Source organism: Poecile atricapillus, chromosome 1 (assembly GCF_030490865.1).
Source record: "Poecile atricapillus isolate bPoeAtr1 chromosome 1, bPoeAtr1.hap1, whole genome shotgun sequence".
Lineage (NCBI taxonomy): Eukaryota > Metazoa > Chordata > Aves > Passeriformes > Paridae > Poecile > Poecile atricapillus.
Window position 1 is genome coordinate 174,751,298 of NC_081249.1, and position 6,930 is coordinate 174,758,227.

The following is a 6,930-nucleotide window of genomic DNA, read 5'->3' on the forward strand; positions in this document are numbered from 1 at the left end:
ACTGCCAGGACAGTTGGTGGTAGGAATTTTTACATACCCCTAGGCTCAAACAGCTACCACAGCAGAAAATAGCTTCCCTGATAGGTATCTAGAAGATAGGTAGTTTTCTTGAACTTGGCCAGATGAATCCATTGAGTTCCACTTCTGATGCCCAAAGTAAGAATTGTAGAACCTATCCATCATGACAGCACATTTATTTAATGACTTGGATGTTTGAGGGCAAGTCTCATAACCCTATGTATTTTAACTCACCATCCCAAACATCTAATTACTTACTTCATGATGAGATTTTAAAGATTAATTTACATTTGAGGAAATGGCTCTAAGGTCCCTAGGGAAATGGTCACAGCACCAAACCTACTGGAGTTCAAGAAGTGTTTGGACAATGCTCTAGGGTACACTGTGTGGGCTGTCCTGTGCAGGGCAGGACTTTGATGATCCTTATGGGTCCCTTCCAACTCAGGATATTCTGTGATATATCACAGACACACATGTAATCCTGAGCACTTTCCATGTAATTAAAAAGAGCAGCAAGTGTTACCCTGAGAGTGAGAGCTGGCAGAACCACCGGCTCCATCCCAAATACTTGTCATACAGGTTCTGAATCGCCCTGGGATGCACAGGTTGCATTACCTGAAAAAGGGTGCAGCAGTAAGGCAGGCAAGTTGTTCTGAGTATCACCATATGTGCAGAGCACACCTGGCCTTTTCCTGAGAACCTCCCCAGGACTGGGAGGATGTAACACTCCAAAGATGGAAGATTGATGGAGGTGGATTGCTGGCATTTTCAGCCGATTGAAAAAAAATGGCTCTTGGTGATGTCGTGGATGTTCTCAACTCACCTGCAACAAAGAGGACCACAATGAGAGTGAATTAATGTTGGCTATCACGTTGTTAAAAAGGCTTAGACCTAGCAAGAGCTCTGACCACTTGGCATTTTTATCAAAAGTGGGCATCCTACCCTGTAAAAATGTGCCAGCTACCCAATTATTTATAAAAGTAATCATAACTGACTACCATCAGTAGATCCTGTATTGTATTGAATTTAAGGTATCTCCCTTTTAGTCCTGCCTGAGGCATGGGATGGAGTTTCAGAGCCATCCTCACCCTTGGTTTGTTATCAGCCAGCTCCAAACAACTCTCTCATCTGCCTGCAGATCTCCTGGTCTGTCTGTCAAGGTATCTGCCTTTTCCACGAAGGATGAACACATTTCCCAAACTGTGGTTTCTTTTCCCTCTCTGAATAAAAAAATAATAAATGTTGTCAGAAAGGATCCTCGGGAATCTTTGCCTCCTCCTACTCGAGGGATGAGTAACTTGACACACCCTTGAAAATGAATCTGCTCTATTTCATAATCTTGGCAATTTGCGATCTTCCAAGGAAAAAAAAGTCCAGAACTGACAAAAGCACACATCTGTGAATGCAAAGGCAAATTCCCCTCAGCTGTACATCTTAAACTTTACATCCTGATTCTCCCAGCATATCAAATCCCTCTTCCCTAGGGATTTATTTGGCACATCTAAGCCTTGTCTTGTTACCTACACATGAACTTTTGAGCCTGATGGGAAGATTTGAACATGCTCCTCCCTTTCACATCACAGGATGCCACATGGTGAACTTCCTGCTCCTGCTCTTCAGGCTGATTCCCATGAATTCCTTCCCATTCTTGTGGTGTGGTGTGCATCCCTTTGATGAGACCAAGGAATCACAATGGCTCTAGTTTCTTGAAAAGAAGCTTTTTCTGTTGTTTTTTTCCCCCAAAGCTGTAATTCCTAGGATGTGATCTCCTTCCTAGGTGCCCTCCCAACTCTGCAATGCCCTTCGAAGTGGGTTGTTTTCATCCTTGGCTTGGGGATAAGGCCTTTGAACTGTCCCATAAGTGAGCAGGTTCTGCTCCTGGGGAACCAGAGGAGGAATCTCTGCTGCTCTCAGCGTGCTCCAACAAGAATCTTCCTGCTCCCAGGAGTTCTCAGCAGCTGTTTGCCCCTGCAGCAGAGTTGGCTTTCAGACACGGATGTAATGCCAATCCTGCACACAGAATTCGGTCCAAAGTGCAGTAAGTTCAGTTGATGCCAGTCAGGATGCAAGAACCTAATCCTTTCTTAAAGGACAGGTATCTTTAAGGGATCTGCAAAAATTTCAAGGATAAAAAGGCTGAAAGTACAGTATAACCACCAGAGTCCCAATGATGCATGGAAGAGGGAATCCTCTAATTTTGGGCTCCAGGTTGATGAAGGGCTGTGCACAAATTTTGGTTGGTTGGGGTTTTTTAATTCTACCCCTCCTCTGCTGCCTCGTAATAAAGTAATAAAGTAATAAAACATCACTATAAAATAATGCAGTGATGGGTGATGGCACCCAAACATGCTCAGGCACAAGTTAGCAACTTGTCCCTCCCATAGAAAAATGCTGTGGATAATAAAGGAAAGCATGGGAATGAAAGCAGAATCAGTTATTCCGGGTGAAAACAAGGAATTCTGCAATTTAATCCCTGGTAGCCAGAGAGAAGAAGTAACTTCCAGAAATGAGAGTTTCACACCCACAACTAGGTATTATTAGCTCAAACTTCAGAAAAAGCAGGAGCCTAAACCTCCCCCTCTTTTTCTATTTTTTTTTTTTAATTCTGTGTTTCTGAAAAAGAGCAAATGTACTCTGCCCACCTACAAAGCAACCAATGTCTCCCCTGTCTCCCCAAATTTAATTATTTTCAATTCCACTTCCTGGGATGAGGAAGCAAAAAAGACCAGGGATTTATTGTTGCTTTAGGATTTGTTAGTCTCTTTGAGAAACCACAGGGGAAAAATAAAACAATCACCATTTTCTCACCACGCAGTCAGCATATCACTGAATTAAAAATTTAAAATTACAGGAACATGGGAAAATGGAAGAAATGAAAGTATAATGAAACTGTTACCAAATCAGTATCTTTTCCTCAGTAGTAAAATTAAGGGGGTGGTAATCACATGTTCCACTCCCTCGCAGAGTTGTTCTGATGTGTTGCCAATTAAGAACTGTAAGACACTGAGATAAGTGTATTTTAAGATAATGTTGAAAATGGAATAATCTAATTTTTAACACAACAGAAACACTCCTTAATTAATGACATCTTATCTGAATTGTGTTTGAGGTGGCATGTGACAGGGTTAAATACATGGATTTAAGTTCACAGAAGAATGAAAGGACTATAACAACTACATTCCTAGAACAGCTTTAGAAAGGAGACTCCATTACTGCATCTCTTTTACTACTTATTTTCAACTTTTTTATTCTTGTTTGCTGTAACGAATCACAGCACTGCACACCTGGCATCAGCATACAACCACGCTGTCGCTAAAATTCTGTGCCTTTCCCAGATTATGTGCTGATACAGACATGCAGAGAAGAAAAAAAAAAGAAAAACCAGCCCAAGCAGCTGGGCAAACTCTGGAATGATGGGCACACTTGGCTCTCATCTAAATGAGGCAGCAGTATAATGAGAAATACATCTTGTGACATGAGAGCATGTGCTGCTGTGCCACCCTGGGCTAAAATAGCAACACACCAAAGCCAGCTAATTCCAGTCCCTGCAAAATCCAAGCTTGTAACTCCAAAGCAAAACACTGTTCAAACAAAGCCTGTGCTTTCTGCTTTTGGTGCTCATGGTCCCATTGCTAAGGTAATATTATTTGGGCCTTCATCTTTCAATTTATCCTGTCTGCCAAGGGATCAGATTTCTGAGGTACCCAGTCATCTTTCCCTATCATGCCCAAATGCCAAAGCACTGTGTGTGCACAATTTAACAGATTAACAAAGAAAATAATACAGGCAAAATGTTATAAAACACCACCACCACCAAAAAATGTTCTCCTGCATAGAGAACTTAGAGCATTATCCTGCAGAAATAAATGCATATCCAGGCTAAATTGAAATCAGGATATTGCAGCAAGTCGTTGAATTAATTTTTTACTGCAATGGTAAAATTTTTAGCATAGCAATTAGAACACTACCAAAAAACAAAACAAAACAAAACCCTCCCCCTAAAACCACAAGAACCAACCTTATTCTTTCCAAACTCCCGAGGATTTTTGGGCTTTTTGCCCATGCAGAATGACATAGTTGTTACATCTTACCTAAGAGAAGTGCTACATTGTCTCATTACATACATTTTTACTAAAGACAGCTCAATTCCTTAAAGTTCCATTGAAAAGGTCTCACTGAGATTCATGAGGAATAAATTCTACAGAGATAAGCAATATTTTAATACCTTAAATTGCTTACTAAGAAAAATACTGTGCAGGACTCAGCAACAACCAAGTACAACCTAAGTGAGCTGAAAACCCTTCAGTCTGTTCTTTCTCCCACTGTTGTAATGGTACATTAGCACTTGTCCTGCACCTTCACTGAGCTATTGCAATAGCTCATAGCTCATACTCAGGAACAAATTAAAACAATCTCAGGCTTTTTTTTTTTTTTTTTCCTTTTTTTTTTTTCCCTTTTTTTTTTTTTCCTTTTTTTTTGCTTAGAGCAATAAGCATTAATTAGAAATTAAATCCATTTTCCCTTATTCTCTCATGTATTTTTCAAGACTTATAATAAAACTTATAATAAATACAATCTTGCCTTTCCAAATCTGGGCACTCAGCTCACTAATTTCTTTAAAAATTCATAAGAAACCTGATATGGTTAGCACATTTTATTCATTGACATTCAAAAATCAGCTAAAATGAAGCTTTCCTCTGACTCTAGGCACTTTAACATCATTAATAATATAACACAACCCTAGCAGCATTAGAATAATTATTTCAACATGATGGCAGTCCTTCAGACCTCTGTGGATACTCCTTCCCATGCTTCCTCATGCTGGGAAATAATCTTAATTCTCTTGACAAAATACTCTCCTACATGCCTTTGGCACTAAAAGATTACTAGATTCAAGCTGTTTCTGGTGATGACAGAAAACAATCCCCCAGTCCTGTAGAACATCTTGACACCTGCTCCTTCAGTTTTATTAGGACATAAAACCAACTGGCTTCTGCTGACTGGGATAAACTGGTTTGCAATTGTTAAAAGCTTTACAAGGCAGAACTGGTGTGTTAAATACCAGTGCCCATTTAAGAGGGTGCCAAGCAAGATGTTCTGCTTCAAAAAGGAACTCCTGGTGCTGTTCCTATCACTGGGGCAGGGCTGTGACAGCAGCAGCTGTAAGTGGGATGAGTTCTGCACCTCATTTGCCATGGATTCCCACAGCTGTCTTGTCAAATCCTGCCAGCCTGCAGAACACGGCTGCGAGTGCACTGCGTTGCCAGGCATCCTTGGAAATGCACGTTACGGGAGTCAGCTCAGGCAGCCCTTGTGTGCTGAGCTGAAATGGATCCAGAACAGCCTTGGGGCCATCTTCTGCAGATACTACAAAGACACACAATTTCTGTCCAAGTTCAGCGTTAGGGCGCACCCCAACCTCCTCTTGGAGTGCCCACTGCAATCGTAACTTGCCTTAAAATGCACAGAGGTAATTTAAAAGCTCCCTCAGTATTAATGTCATGCCATTTTCACACTAACAGTTCAAAGTCAAAGTAAACAAGTTTCAGCCACACACACAAACACTTTCTGCCTTTTCAAGTTACCAAGCACATACCATAAAGACAAGTCTTGCTTTGTAACCACTGATTTTCCCTCCTGTACAGTTATTCAGATCCCATTCCAGAATTCGTCATCTGGTTAATTAACAGATTTTAGTTTGTTCTGTGTTTGAGGGGAGATTGTTTGTGGCTTGACTCTGGGAAAATGCACAAACGAGGCAGCAGCTTGTTTTTCAGCTCCTGTCTTTGCATTTTCTGCCCAAGAGCCAGGGAAGCATGTAAATTAGGAAGCACATGCATCTTGCAGGATTAGCATTTCTCAGAAGGCAGAGAAATGACAGCACACCTTCCAGTCTCAAGACAGAAAAATTCATCATGTACCATTTCGGGGGTGGCTTTTTTCATGTTTCTCTGCCAAGCTACTGATCTGAAATCTTATTTTTATTTCATTCATTCTTTCAGTAACAGCAGCTCCTCTTTTGGTAATACGATGCCTCAAGTGAGGTTAAGGCTGCATGATGAAAACATATGTCACATACAAATATACATAATGTACAATATAGGAAATCTATCAAGATTCATTTGGTGCAGTTACCTGAGCACTCTGCATAATAATCCCACAAGAAATATTTCATAATGTGAACATCAAATATGTAAAATTGCCTCAAGGCCAAGAGAATCAGAATGCACCAAATGAATTTCCTTGTAAGGATATAGTCCTTCAGAGATTTAAATTAAAATGCAAAGAAATTTTCCCAAGTAATCCCAAGAGTGTAAATTTAAGAAGGAAAAGGCCAAAACCTTTAGATATTTTCTTAGTAAATATATTCTGAAGCTAAAAGCTTAATTCAGATCAGCTTTTTTATGGTGCATAGGTATTTCAAGGCAAAAAAGAATTGATTCTAATGCTCATGGTACTAAATGAAATGTCTGCTTCTGGCACTTAGAATTTGAAACACAATGGTCCCAGGAGATCAACTTGATGCTGTGCTTATCATGGGCCATCAGATTTCAACCAGCATTCATCCAATAAAATAAAGCATAACTTCTGCTTGGCTAAAAACTAATTTTCAGAAATATATCTAATCTTCAACAGAAGACACGAAATGACGGCAAATCCTCATCTTCTCTTGGGAATGTGTTCTGGTGGTTAACCATGGAAAAACGTGTGTCTTATTTCCTATTTGAATTTTTCTGGCTTTTGCCTCTGGTCATTACTTCTTATTATGCCTTTCTTCAATAGATTAAAGAACCCTTTAATATCCTGTATTTCCCCTCAGGAATGTTCCTATACACTACAATCAGGTCACCACCAATCAAGTCAATTCTCTTCCAGATAACTTTAACAGCCTGAGCTCTTAAAACATTCCAG